The sequence below is a fragment of the Lynx rufus genome, unplaced genomic scaffold, assembly GCF_022079265.1.
Source record: "Lynx rufus isolate CCGP_SWC_20201006 ecotype Redwood Valley unplaced genomic scaffold, mLynRuf1.p SCAF_1, whole genome shotgun sequence".
Lineage (NCBI taxonomy): Eukaryota > Metazoa > Chordata > Mammalia > Carnivora > Felidae > Lynx > Lynx rufus.
In genome coordinates, this window is record NW_025814823.1 from 143,090,955 (window position 1) to 143,107,039 (window position 16,085).

Sequence of the window (16,085 nt, forward strand, 5' to 3'; positions counted from 1 at the left end):
TGTTTGGACTTTTCCAGTAGTAACTCACTACCATGCAAGATCACATATTCTTTCTTAAGATATATTTCATTCTTTGGAAATTATTGTATTCATTAACCAGAAACCTACTTATCAACAACTTTTGTCTGTTTGTCCACACGTTAGTCTCTGGGCACCCATAAACAAATTGGTGGTTTCTTCCATGTGATAGCTCTTCAAAAATTTAAAGGTAAGTGTCATGCTTCCCTATACGTACTCCTCCTCATTTCCTCCAACCAAAGGCATAGACTTGTAAGATGTGCCTTGCCATACTAGCACTGTGATAGTGGACAGTTAACTTTTCTGTCTTAATTTCCTCCTCTGTTAAATGAGGATAACAATAGAACCATCCTCATTGGAGTACTATGAGGATTGAGTGAACAGTTAGGATTGAGATAGTTAGGAACAGTGTCTGGAATATAGTAAGCACTCAGTGTACATTGTGTAGTGTGATATAATTACGTGACTTTGTTTCCAATCCCTTCATCCTCATTGTGACTCTCTTCTGGCCACACTCCAGCTTCAAAACCTCTGCACAAATTTAGTGCCTGGTCCTGAACACCACACTCCAGGAGTGGATGCTTGGACAACAGCTTGTTTGACAGATGAAGATTATGTGAAAAGGAAAGTGGATGGCATCGGGCAAAAAGCAAGAACTGAGAGGCTACATCTGGAAGGGGAGCTATCTTTCACTGTAAGCCCCTTCCTTGGGTCTACACCCATACAATTAAAACCTTCGTTTTGTTTCAGGCCATATGGTTTAGAAGCAATGTAACAAATAAACATGAATTATATATGGTAGGTGGTAAAGAGGTGACATTAAACCTGGGTCCCTCAGTCTGTAACAACTAAAAATCACTTAAGGACCATATATGCTAAGAGCAGTCCATTTAGGCTTTTAGGAAGAGGAAAGTCATTCATCTACTTTACAGATTAATAACTGTGGTCTGTAGACCAAATATACATAAATACGAATAAATCTACACGTGCTTATAAAGAGAAAGACACAATATTGTAAAAGGCATAGTTGTTCTAAATTGATTAATAAATGCCGTATAATCCCAGTGAAAAATATCATCAGGATTGAGGGAAAATAGACATGCAAACTCTCAAGTTCATATTAGGGGGAAAAAATAGGGGTTATGGGAAAATTAGAAAAAGATAGGTAGTGAGGAAGGTGTAGCCTCGCCAAATAATCGCTATATGTAACATAGCTGGATATGTGCATTAAAAAAAATAAAGATCTGGGGTGCCTGAGTGGCTCATTTGGTTAAGCACCTGACTCTTGATTTCAGCTCAGGTCATGATCTCATGGTTTGTGAGTTCAAGCTCTGCATCAGGCTCTGTGCTGACAGCATGGGATTCTGTCTCTCCCTCTCTCTGCTCCCCTCTGCTCACGCTCACTCTCTCTCTCAAAAATAAATAATTTTTTTAAAAAAAAAAAAGATCAATGGAAGTTAATGTATGATAAAGAGGGCATTTCAGGTCAGTGAGGAAAAGCTGGATTGTTTAGTAATGATGGATATTTGGTCAATCATATGGAAAGAAAAAGTTGGGACTCTTAAAACAAGTTCATGCTTGATCTACATTTTAAACATAAATCCATAAAAGAAGAAAAACATAAATTTTACCAAACAAAAAATTTAAATGTATGCACAAAACCCAAAATACTTTATAAACAAAGATGAAGTCAAATAGGAATAATGTGTAACAAGGATTAATAACTGCTATTCCAGGACTGGGTCTTGAACTGTCTTAGTTCAACCCTCTCTCCCCATGCATGCAGATAACATGAAGGTGGGGCTCACCTATGAGACTGGCATCCAGAACTCCATTTCACCGCATTTTCTTGCACTTGCAAGAATTATGAGAGGGAGATGTATGCAGCTGGGGGCCAAGCAAAGCCTTGGGGTCAGCACTAGCATCATCACCATTGCTTGACAATCACTATTCCAGTGTAGGATAGGATATGTGAATCAGCTGCCCCAGGAAGCACAGTGCACCTGGTAGAGGTGAGGTTCCAGGCAGTGGGTCTGCAGGCACTGGCCGAGAGTTCAGACAGCTCTGAACGTTGACACATTACCTCATAACGTGGTACCTGGCAGGACCAACTTGACTCTTCCTTCCCCAGGCAGCAGACCCTCTCCCTTGCTGGGCAACTTCTGGGGATCAATTCTCAGCTCCTGCCCTGCTCACTTGCTCATCATATGGCCTCCTCCCCATTTCCCTCAATGCCCACACATTATAAGGTTTTCAGAGAAACCCTTTTTTCCTCTTGCTCTATGGGTTATAATAGGACTGTAGGCCAAAATCAAGAGAAAAATTAGGTTCATTTTCCTAAAAGACATCTTTATTGAAGGTAGGAAAATATTTGCCTTATATCTTTGCAGAGCAGGAAAAGGGAAGGGGGTAATAAATTTACAGATTAAAGCAATCTGAATGCTAACATCCTGCCACAAATATTGCATACATTAGATAAACTAGGCGAGAATTTCCTTATCCTGTAGATTAGGAAATACATTTCCTTCACCTATGAAATGTTGACGAAGATATACAACACATTCAAAATTAGATAAATGCATATTAAAACAATGAAATATCTTTGTCTACTTACCATTGGCAAAAAACAAAAAATTGATAATACCTTCTGGTTATGAGGGCATAGTGAAAAAGACACTACCACACATATGCTTTTTGTAGAAGTGTAAACTGAAACAAACTGTTTGAAAAGATTGACCACATCTATTAAAATTTAGAATTCACATACTCTTGGGGCACCTGGGTGTCTCAGTTGATTGAGTGTCTGACTTGGGCTCAGGTCATGATCTCATGGTTCGTGAGTTTAAGCCTCACATCAGGCTTGCTGCTGTCAGTGTGGAACTGTAATGGGACTGAGGTTCATACAGAGAGTCATGACACCGAGGCTTTTCTTTCCAGAAAGCAACTTTATTGGTACCAGCACAGGCTCAGTGGGTTTGTACCCAAAAAACTGAGCCCCAAGCTTGGAGCGGGGGGGGGGGTATATGTAACCTTTTATACAATTTCTACCTCTTTGTCCCCTGTACATGGTAACATAGACATACAGTCTGATTGGGCAACTTATGTTACAGAGTTATGAGGAATGTCACATATGCACATATAGCCAGATTGACCTCCCCTGTCTTGAGGTTTTCACCACATTCCCTAAGGCAGGGCTCTACCATAGAACCTGCTTGGGATTCTCTCTCTCTCTCTCTCTCTCTCTCTCTCTGCCCCTCCCCAGCTCATGCTGTCTCTCTCAAAAGTAAAATAAACATTAAAAAAAAAAAGGCAAAGAATTCATGCACTCTTAAACAAGCAATGTCATTTCTAGGAATGTAACCTATATTTATTTTCTTATTTGTGCAAAAGTGCATATCTGGAGATTACCAAAATGTCCATAATGAAACATTAGTTGAGTGAATTAAGGAACATCTACAGGACAATAAACCATGGAGCCATTAAAAGAATGCGCTAAGTCAACATGTACTGAAATGGAAAGATCTCCTATATATACTATTAAATGAAAGTGTGCTCCTATTGTGTTTGTGGAGCATATTTCCGGGAGGAATGCTTCCCTCCTATGAAAAGGACTAGGGACTGAGACTGTTGCCAGGTGAACTGGGGAGATGCCAGGTGTCATCACAAGAAAGAATTCAAGGACAGACACGCAACACAAAGTCTGTGAAAGCAAAAGTACACTCTTAAGATGTGAGTGGAGAACTCAAGAAAGAGAGAACTCCTGCCTTGGGGTTTGGGTTTCTATCTTTCACTGACAGTCTTTAACTAAGGGATGAAATATTCATTACCTGGGGCAGGGATTTCTTGGAAGCAGAGGTGTCCTTTCTTTCCTTACTTTCCTTTCTTTCCTGTCGTGGCACCCACCATCTTGGGCCTGTCTGGCTTGATCTGGCTTCTTGTGGAGTGCTGCCAGGACAGAGCTCTGACTTTCCCAATAGCTGCCCATGACTTCCTCTTTGGTAGCCCCTGGGTAACCTTTTAGAACCTAACCTACTGCCTACCCTAACAAAACTATGGTGTAGTAGGAAGACTTCCCTTTCTCTGATACTTTTTTTAGTATCTTAATGTGTTAATAAAGGTAGTTATTTTCAAAAAAATTAATTAACTTTAAACTTTGTATTGAGATGCCTGGGTGCCTCAGTCAGTCCAACTGTCCAACTCAGTTTCAGCTCAGGTCATGATCTCAAGGTTTGTGAGTTTGAACCCCGTGTAGGGCTCCATGCTGCCAGTGCACAGCCAGCTTGGGATTCTCTATCTCTCCCTCTCTCTGCCATGCTCTCCCTTTCTCTCAAAAATAAATAAAAAAATAAACTTAAAAAGAGAAAAACTAACAAAATTTATATCAAGATTTCTAATTGTAAGAGGATAAATTATGATAAGAAAAATACAGGATAAAGTAGGCAGAGAGGGAAAAGTTAGGACCTGAGGTTCCTGGGTGGGGAAAAACATATTTTAGAACAATGCTGGGAGCATCTGACCACAGCAAAACCCCTAGGGCGTAAGTTTCCTCTTAAGAATTTAACAGACACCACCGACTCCCCCTCAGGTTTCCCTCAGGAATTTGACAAAAGACCTATCTTTAGTTAGACCATAAAACATATGACCCACAAGGACCGATTTGGCCATAAACCATGCCTCATACAACGGAAATGAGCCAATCAAAAAGAAATGACTAGGCATTTAGAGTTACCTAGACAATAAGGATAGAACCTGAGAAGAAACAGGGGAGAAGGAATAAGGGGGAAGGGAAGGGAGGTGCCAACCAAAACCTTAAAAAAGAAAATCCCTTGCCTTTTGTCCTGGGCATTAATTTTCAAACACCCCCTATCAGTAAAGAGAGCTGTCATGCTACTCCTACTTTCTAATCTTATACTCCAATAAACTTTTGCCTGCTGCTCATTTTATTCTGTGTTTACCTCTTCATTCTTCAAAGTGGTGGGACAACAAACTCCGGGTATTGAGGTAAAGAGTCCTGCAACAAGATCATCAGACATCAGGAGTTTCCTCTTGTGACACAGAATTAGAAACACTACATCATCAGTGATGGTATAGCAGCCAAAAGTCCCTGAGTAGAATCTAAACAAGTCTTTAGATTTCACTTTCAGTTCAGAGGGAACACAAGTGATATAGGAATAAGGTAAATAACACCAGAAGGAAGCAATCAGGTGAATCATATATGCTACAGGAGAGCTGGTCTGGTCTATTCCACCGGTCAGTACTGAGGGGGTTCTGGAGTGATGGTGGGGTCCACAGCCAATGCCCAAGAATTCTTTAGACATCTTTGGTGCAAAAAAGGTGATTTTATTAAAGCCTAGGGACAGGACCTGTGGGCAGGAAGAGCTGCCCCAGACCATGAAGAGAGACTGATTATACACTTGGGAGTTTGGAGGAGGTAAAGTGTAGGGGAAGATTCCAAAGTGACTTTCATGTGCTAAAGAAGACTGCTGGATACTGGAGGCCTGGCTAATGTCAAACTAAAGTTGTTTTTCCCTCCTGCAAAGCATTAAGACAATAGGGAGTTCCTGGAGAAAAGTTTTATTCTACCAGCCTCAAGTATTTGTCAATGGGCTGCAGGTTATAAGGAAATTTAATTTTATCTGCCATTTCCTTCTGCCTTTGTTTCCCACATCAAGTACCTTGGGACAACTCATCTATATATAACAAACCAATGCAATACATAGTCCTCAATTGAATCCTAGTGTTGACAAACCTACCATAAAAGACCTTTTGTGTACAAACTGGGAAAATCTGCATATAGACTGGGTATTAAGGAATCAGAATTAATTATGGCTATGTAGGAAAATGTCCTCACTTATTAGAGATACTTATTAATTTTTTGAATGCATTCTAAAATGTTATAATTCCTATTTATAATTTAAATATTTTAATATATGAAAATGAGAGTTTCCTTAAAAAGCAAAGTTTCTACAGGTTCTGATGTGGTAGGGGGATATTAAGAAAGAGGTAATTGTCAAAAGTTAAGACTGCTCTGTGAAACGAAGAAAAACTGGCTTGAACCAGCTCTTTCCAGTTCCACAGCAGATGTTTACTGTACTAGGGAGTTACTGAGAAGAGTAGATGGCCCTCTGATAAACCCTGCTGTGCTGCATGTAGAATCAACAATTCGAACCAGCAAATAGCTGTAAGGGACGGAAGAGATGTGCGGAAACTAAGGGGCGAAGTTCACTGGAAAAACAATTCCCACCTCACGATGAGCACAGACAGGATTTGATCCCCCTATGCAAAATTGTAAGCAAAGTTAAGCAACCCATTTTGGCTGTACAATCAGCTGCCTTGAAGACCAGCACATACTTTGTTTAGTCAATAATGAAAATGCTGAAAAGAATTTCAGAAGGGTACAATTTTGCCTGACATCAGAGTTCTTTTATTAACGAGTCCTGAGCAAAGTAGATGGGGTGTGCTGACTGGCATTGTTGGTGCTCTGTTGGCGCCTTTCATTTCACACTGTTATTTGGTCAGAGCAGACAGGAGAGAAGAGGAGAGAAGGGGAAAGAAAAGTTGTAATTTCCATGATACAGATACAGATGAACTGGCCTCTTCCAAACAGAAAAATTGGAGAAGCATCTTTGCAGTTGACTTACATTAAGGGTTCTGTGCTCTCATAACAATTATATCCACTCAGTCATTCATTGATTCACTCAGACACTCACTCACCCATTCATGATTCAAATAACATTTACTTAGTGTTTGACCTATGATAGTCACTGCACCCTTCCTATATGCTTGATAGTACCCAATATTTATCATAAATAAGCACAATGTAATGTCAATATTCTCTTGATCATTCCTTGCTTGTATCCTACTTGAGGGGCCAGAGAAAATATTTTGTTGACTGTTGTACTCCCAGTACCTAGCACATTGTAGGACTCAAAAAAGATGTGTTGAATGAATAAATGAATGTATAAACCATAGTAGGGTCAAGGGATGCAAAGAGGAATACATCACTGTCTTATGCTGCCTTGTTGAATTCTCTTGCCACAAAAAAAAAATTTTTTTTTGAGAGAGAGAGGGTACAAGTGAGTGACGGGCAGAGAGAGACAGGAAGAGAGAGAGAGACAGAGGGAGAAGCGGGACTCACCCAGGGCTTGTGTTTACCCGAAGCAGGGCTCGAGCTCATCCAATGTGGGACTAGAACTCACAAACTGTGAGATCATGACCTGAGCTAACTTCAGATGCTTAATGACTGAGCCACCCAGGCACCCTCTTGCCAAAAACATTTTGAAGAACAAGAACATGATGTATGACAGACCACTATTAGATTGTGCTGATTCAAAGGAGCTGAAGTTAGGGAGACTGGTGGGAGGAAATAGGGGGCATCAGTAAATGGAATGGCAGGCTGTGTGAACAGAATAGCTCAGGGAGCAACCCCAGGAAGGTCCAGGTTGCAAGAGCTGAAGGAAGCATTAAGATAGAGGAGGGAGTTAGGACCCGGGATCATTAGCAATGGAAAAAGTGCACATTTAAAAATGCATCACTGCCATTTAAAATATGGAAACCATTTTAACATAAAAACAATAAAGCCAATACAGCCATTTTAACTTTTTCTAAAAGATGAGTGTGGAACACTGTATTCCAAACCACTTTCAGTAGCAGCAAAATTGGTAAATTATGTTTCTCATTAGGAGATTAAGAAACACTAGTCTCTCCCCCCACCCCCGCTCCAAAAAAAGAAAGGAAAGAAAGAAAGAAAGAAAGAAAGAAAGAAAGAAAGAAAGAAAGAAAGAAAGAAATACTGATCCCCCATTCATGAAAGCTGGGCTTCTTTCCATGCTGAAGCCTTACAAGTTGCTATGATGAATATATATATATATATATACACACTCTGATTTTAGGGGCAATACATACCCCCCACATACTCCCACTAAAAATATGTCTTTCTTTTACCTACTTGCTCATTCATTTATTCATTTACTCCTTCTATTCAACAAATATTTATTAAGGCTGTTATAAGCCAGGCACTGTTGTAAGTGCTGAGATGCTACAGGGTGACCAACTGGACTGGTTTACCCAGGACAAACCCAGTTTTAGCACTGAAAGTCCTGTGTGCTGGGAGAGCCCTCTCTCCTGGGCCAATGTTGGCCATGCCAGAGCCTACAGAGTTGAGATTTTAGACAGAGAGGGACCTCGGAAGCCTTTGCTAGAAAGGTTATTTTCAAGAAAAGACCTGGATTAGATAACAACAATAGCCACATACATTTCTTGAAGAAGAGCAATCCAGAAAGGTCAAAGCCTGAGGCAGGCAGCTATCCTATCAGATGTGCACAAGGAACAGTCAAGAAGCCAGAGTTGCTGAGAACACAGTGAGAGAGAAGAGAATCACAGGAGATGAGACCTGAGAAACAAGGAGTCGGATTATGTGAGGACATGTCAGTTTTAGCAAGGATTTCCAACTTTCCCTCAGTGATATGAGAAGGCACAGGAGGTTTTTGACCTAGGAAGGGACAGGATCATTTTGGTTGCTGTGTTAAGAATAAGCCACAAAGAGGAAACAATGGGACAGGGAGGTGTAGCATTTAAATAGTCTCATGATGATGATGATGATGATGATGATGATGATGATGATGATGATTTCTTTAGTAATCTCTACACCCATCTTGGGGTTTGAACTCACAGCCTCAAGATCAAGAGTCGCATGCTCTTCCAATTGAGCCAGCCAGGAGCCCCTTAAAGTTGTCTTTTTAAAGTTCTAGTCCCTCTCAGTTTTGCCCAAGGAAATAGACAGAAAGATTACAATTCTTTTGGGGGCTCAGTTTTATGTTTTTAAAAAGGGGAGGAATCTCTACTCTTTCCTGGTTCAATTATGACTGTTCCTTCTCAATTTTATAATGAAAGAGTAGTTTCAAACATGAAGAATATAAATGGTGTCATCTAAATAAAAATTCTTGCATGACATGAACATACTGCCATAGAGTGATGTCTGGGCTCCGACTCCTGACTCTGAGTCTCAGCTATGCTGCTCAGTAGCTATGTGGCCTCGAACAAGTCACTTAACTTGGGAACAGTAAGGGTACCTACTCTCGGAGTTGTTGGGACAATTCAATGAGTTAACGCATGTGCCTGGGGCAGGGCAAATATTCGTTAAGGTTAAGTATTTTTATAATTATTGTCACCCAAAGATAGATGCTTAGCTCTAAAACAGAGGTAACAGGTGCCTGGGTGGCTCAGTCGGTTAAGCCTCTAACTCTTGATTTTGGCTCAAGTCATGATCTCACAGTTTGTGAATTTGAGCCCCATCTGGGGCTGTGTGCTGACAGTGCAGAGCCTGCTTGGGATTCTCTCTTTCCCTGTCTCTCTGCCCCTCACCTGCTCTCTCTCTCTCTCTCTCTCTCTTACTCTCAAAAATAAATTAACATTATAAAAACATACATACATACATACATACATACTAAAACAGGTGAGCTTTCAGAGACAGGGCTTGTATCTTAACTAATCACCATATCCTTTTCAGCTCTGAGTATAAGATTTGTTGAATGAATAAATAACTGTTACTAAAGCATCAGTCATATTCTTTTACTGACAAAAAATGTTGAGGCATATCCCATCACATTGCTTGCTTCTCAGACTCTCAAGTTCCTGTGTCCGAGCAGCTAAGTCACAAAGCTGCCACATCCTAGCTGCCATTTGGAAAGCTGGGGAAGCAAGTGTTGGGGCTTCTGCCTTGGAGGGACAAGCCTCTTAAAATGGGAAGTTACCCCAAAACATAGGAAGGATACTTGAAGACAGGTAGGCAGCCAGACAACATTACCACATTAACAAACAGAAATCAAGTATTCACATGGACTAACTACGATGCTATCACACTCAAATATAATCATATGCATAAGATATTAATCATATTTAACGCATAACTGAAGTTATAAGCTGAGATTATAGTTGGAGATAATTGTTGAAATAAAAACTAAAAAGCAGGCAGAATGATCTGTTTAAGTTTTCCAGAAACTTCCATGACAGTTTGGATCTGATTTAAAATATGTACATTTAGGGGTGCCCGGGTGGCTCAGTTGGTTAAGCGTCCATTTTCAGCTCAGCACATGATCTCACAGTTCTTGGGTCCGAGCCCCGCATCGGGCTCTGTGCTGACAGCTCAGAGCCTAGAGCCTCCTTCAGATTCTATGTCTCCGGCTCTCTGCCCCTCCCCCACTCACACTCTGTCTCTTTGTCAAAAATAAACAAACATTAAAAAAATTAAAATATGTACATTTAACTCTCAGACCTGCTCAAGATGTTTTTCTAGACTTTCCTGCACAGTGAATACTAAACTAGAAACATGGCATCTTAGAGCCCCAGGAAAGTAGCTCCTCTGGTCCAACTCCATTATTGCTGCTGAAAGGAAACTGAGACCCAGGAAAGTTTAGCGATTTACTCAAAGGGTCTTTGTTGAAAAGAAATCATGTTGAAAGTCCAAACAGTTGCCTTGTTTTTTCAAGAATCCTTTTTCAGAGCTTCCCACAATACAGTGGGGAAGCAGGACGCTTTGATCTAAAGGGCCCACGATTAGGATCCCTGAAACATCCATCCAGAAAGGCTACTTCAGCTTGCTGTGTTCTTCTGCAGAGATTTATTCCTGCCCCCTCCTGAGGATGCTGTGTCCCGCAGCCTCAGACATGAAGAATGAGACAAATAAAACCAATTTCCACAGAAGCCATAATGTAGAAAATACTGCTTCTTTTCCCCTGCCAAATCAAACAATTGAGCCTGCTTCCCCTATAAATCCTCCCCCCTTGTAGCATCGCGGCATTCATCTGACAAATGTTTATTGGAGACCTACTTTGTGTCAGGCACTCTACTCAGCAGTGGCCTGCATTTATTAGCATCAATGCTTTAGGATTAATTTGGAATGGATGGAAACTTGCTCCATCTAATAAAAGTCTCTTCTTTAAATGTGGTAGAAAAACCCATCAGCTGCCTTCATTGTAAAATAGCAAGCAGTTGTTCAAGTAAATAAAATGGCCTCTGGAAAACATGTTCTGATTCCTAAAAACATTTTAAGGAACAGAATAGAGCATTTTAAGGTGGAAGCAATGACGAAAATAAATTTAATTAATTGGCTAATTAACATAACTAAAGGCACCCAGGTGTGTTCTGTATCTCTGTAAGCATCAGCACCAGGATGGTGGGAGAGGAGGACTACTTGGGGAGAGCAGCAAGAGCCTGGGTCATACAAAGGACCAACTGAATTGCATTACTTGGTACTTTGCCTATACAAGACAAACTACTCCCTATGTTGATGTGACCAAATGTTAGGGAGTGGTGTGAGACAGTAAAAAAAGGAGACTAGGTAAAGGGTAGGACACTGGGGTTCAAGTCCCAGTGGCTCCAATAAGATATTTGCGAACTTTACAAGTCACTAAATCACTCTAAGCCCCAATATCTTAAAAACAAACAGGGCCTGGGTGGCTCAGTGGGTTAAGCATCTGACTCTTGATTTTGGCTCAGGTCACGATCTCATGGTTCATGAGATTGAGCCCTGAGTAGGGCTCTGCACTGAGGACACAGAGCCTCCTTGGGATTCTTTCTCTCCTCTCTCCTCTCTCCTCTCTCTCTCTGTCCCTCCCCCGCTCACATACTTTCTCTCTCTCTCAAAATAAATAAATAAACACTTAAAAAACAAATAAACAGGGGTGCCTGGGTGGCTCAGTCGATTGAGTGTCTGACTTCTGGTCAGGTCATGATCTCATGGTTCATGAGATCAAGCCCCATGTCAGGCTCTGTGCTGACAGCCCAGAGCCTGGAGTCTGCTTCAGATTCTGTGTCTCCCTCTCTCTCTACCCCTCCCCCACTCACGCTCTGTCCCTCTCTGTCTCTCAAAAATGAATAAACATTAAAAATAATTTTTTTAACAAAAAGTCAGGGGAAAAGGCAAACTGGAATGGGGGAAAATATTTGCAAATTATATATCTGATTAAGGGTTAATATCCAGAATACACACACACACACACACACACACACACTCCTACAGAGTTTAAAGAACTCAAATAACAACAAACCAGATTTTAAAATTGTCAAAGGACTTCATTAGACATTTCTCCAAAGAAGATATACAAATGGCCAACAAGCATATGAAAAGATGCTCAACATCACTAATCATTAGGGAAATGCATATCAAAACCACACCCACTAGAAATAACAAGTGTTAACAAGGATGTGGTAAAATTGGAACACTTGGAACTCTTGGTGGGAATGCAAATGGTAGAGCTCTGTGGAAAACAGTATAGTGATTCCTTACAAAATTAAAAATAGAATTATCATATGATTCCACTTCTGGGTGTATACCCAAGAAAAGTGAAAGCAGGGACTCGAACAGATATTTGTATGCTCATGTTCATAGCGGCATTATTCACAATATCCAAAAAGTAAAACTAATCCAAGTAGAAATCAACAGATGGATAGATAAACAAAATCTGGTACATACATGCAGTGGAATATTATTCAGCCTTAAAAAGGAAGGAAATTCTGATGCATGCTATATAACATCAATGAACCTTGAAGACATTATGCTACATGAAATAAGCCAGTCATAAAAGGACAAATACTTACAATTCCACTTGTATGGGGGGCTCAGAGTTGTCAAATTCATAGAGAAAGAAAACAGAATGGTGGCAGCCAGGAAATAGGGGAAGGGCAGAACAGGGAGTTACTGTTTAATGGGTGTGGAGTTTCAGTTTGGGAAAATTAAAAAAGATCTAGAAATGAAGGGTGGTAATGGCTACCCAGTAATGTGAATGTACTTAATGCCACTGAATTGCACACATGGAAATGGTTAAAATGGCAAATTTTGTGCTATGGATATCTAACCACAATTTTTTTTAAAAAAGAGTCAGGAGAACAATATCTGCCTGGAATATCTCACAGAGTTGTTAAGCAATCAGACCTGAGGCCTTGTACAAGAAGTTAATAGTAATGAGGACCCAGAACTAGTTCCCCCATTTGATACGGTAAGGAGCCCCAGACCGGAATTTCAAGTCACAGCAGTGCCTACCATTCTGTGTACTCAATTCCTCATAGAACTATTGCAGGCAGCTCCAGCACCCTGTGTCCCATTCCCTCCACACCTCTGACTGAAATTCACCTGCGCCTCAGACTCACCTGCCACCAATAGCACCCTCCTCTAGTGCTGCCCCAATCATCCTGCTTATGGCCCAGGACCCCCCACCTGTACCGATGCCTCCTCTCTTCCCACAGGCAAACGACCAAAAGTGTAAGGAAGTTAACATCTGCAAAGCAACCGTCAATCGGTGCCAAACAGGTCCAGTGGATTCATGCTCCAGAATCCTGTCCTTCCAAGCAGAGAAGTCCAATAGATATTCTGAATGATTATCAGGAGGTGCTACAGAAGAGGCAATGCAACCCCACTGCCTAAAGCTAGCAACCTTACTAGGACACCGCACAGGAACCCTACCCCTTCCCTGTCTTATTCTTCCTACTTCTTTACTCAGCTGCCTTAAGTCACGTCCCAGATAAACTGCCTGAAACCAAAACCATATCTCAGTCAGTTAAACATCCAACTCTTGATTTCAGCTCAGGTCATGATCTCACAGTTCATGAGTTCAAGCCCTGCACCAGGCTCTGAGCTGACAGTGAGGAGCCTGCTTAGGGTAGTCTCTCTCCCTCTCTCTCTGCCCCTCCCCTGCTTGCTCTCTCTCTCTCTCTTAAAATAAAAATAAAAATAAACCTTAAACAAAAATCATTATGATCTGTGCTTTATATTAATTTCTTTAATATTTTATAGCTTACCATTTTTTAAAATATAAGCAGTTGGTAGTTGTGTTCTAAAGTATGTTTACAAACTTATGAATACTTTGAGACTTGAAATACATTCTCCTACTTCAGAATGTGATTGGGTTCCCAGCAATATAAGGACAAGAAGCCCACTGTAGGTAGGAGAACAACAGAACAGAGAACAGTTTCAGCTTTCATCCCAACTATACAGGGGCTAATACAAGCACCCATCTCTTTAAAACTTAACCATGGGGGTGGGGGCGCCTGGGTGGTTTTGTCAGTTAAGTGTCTGACTTCGGCTCCGGTCATGATCTCACGGTTTGTGGGTTCGAGTCCTACATCGGGCTCTGTGCTGTCAGACCAGAGCCCGCTTCAGACCCTCTGTCTCCCTCTCTCTGCCCCTTCCCAGCTCATTCTCATTCTCTAGGATAAAAAAGAATAACTCTTCTGTCACCCCCAGAGGAAGATTATTAGAGACTCAAAGTGAAGAAGCAAACTAAGATTCACTTTATTTCAGAAGAAAATAAGACTGGATGAGTGATGCTGTTTCAAGATTTAACTTCTTTAGAGCTTTTTGCTTTCTATAGCATAACAAACCAACTCCAGAGCCATCTGACCCAACATGGGATGAAAGTGAAGGGATTGCCTTAAAAAGCAGCTATTAGAAGGAAAAGGAGAGGAAGAGTAGAAATTCCAAGTGATGACCTTGAGAGGAGTAGAGGAGTTCTGGAGCTCCTGCCAAGGTCATTGGGCAAGAGTGGCCATTCTTTTTTTTTTATTTAAAAAAAAATTTTTTTTTTCAACGTTTGTTTATTTTTGAGACAGAGAGAGTCAGAGCATGAACAGGGGAGGGGCAGAGAGAGAGGGAGACACAGAATCTGAAACAGGCTGCAGGCTCTGAGCGGTCAGCACAGAGCCCGATGCGGGGCTCGAACTCACGGGCCGTGAGATCATGACCTGAGCCAAAGTCGGACACCCAAACGACCAAGCCACCCAGGCGCCCCAAGAGCGGCCATTCTTTTGTCAGTCAGTTGCTGCCTAATTTCTTCTGGCTGATTTAACAAGTATTTACTGAGAGCCAGGCACTGTGCTATGTTTTCATCCAATAATTATTACTTACTTTCACCTGAAATAGACAATAGACTTTCCATTAACAATTGTTGAGCAAGTGAAAAATAATAGCAAGTACAAAAGTATCATTTATTTAGAACTTCTGTATCCCTAGAGTGCTGATTCACAGGGGCACATGTACCCCAATGTTTATAGCAGTGCTTTCAACAATAGCCAAATTATGGAAAAATCCTAAATGTCCATCAACTGATGACTGGATAAAGAAGATGTGGTTTATATATACGATGGAATACTACTTGGCAATAAGAAAGAATGAAATCATGCCATTTGCAGCAATGTAGATGGAACTGGACAGTATTATGCTGAATGAAATAAGTCAGCCAGAGAAGGACAGATATCATATGTTTTCACTCATATGTGGATCTTGAGAAACTTAACAGAAGACCATGGGGGAAGGGAAGGGGGAAAAAAAAACACAGAGAGGGAAGAAGGCAAACCACAAGAGACTCTTAAATACAGAGAACAAACTGAGGGTGGATGAGGGGGTGGGGGAGAGGGGAAAATGGGTGATGGGCATTGATGAGGGCACCTGTTGGGATGAGCACTGGGTGTCGTATGTAAGCGATGAACCACAGGAATCTACCCCAAAAACCAAGAGCACACTTTACACACTGTATGTTAGCCAATTTGACAATAAATTATATTATTTTTATATGTATAATTTATTGTCAAATTGGTTTCCATACAACACCCAGTGTTCATCCCAACAGGTGCCCTCCTCAATGCCCATCACCCACTTTCCCCTCCCTCCCACCCCCCATCAACCCTCAGTTTGTTCTCAGTAACAATAAATTATATTTAAAAAAAAAGAACTTCTGTATCCCTGAACTTTATATAAATTATGAAATTTGGAGAGTAACTCTCATCTACAGTTAAAACCTTCTTCAAGTAACATGCAAAGGGAACGAAATAAAGCCCCAAGCCCAGCCCTGTGGGGCAAGAATGAAATGATTTCAGGTAGTCTGTTGTTACATTCCTATGTATCCTCACGTCCTTACATAACTGGCTCAGAATTTCCCAGCTCAGAAATTAAGAAATGAAAGCCAGGCATTTCTCATGTGGCTGCAATGGTTCCAGTGCACCAGCTCAACCTGGTATATTGCTTTTGCCCTTGTCTTTCTACAATCTAGTCTCAACAAGCAACCAGAGTAAGGCTT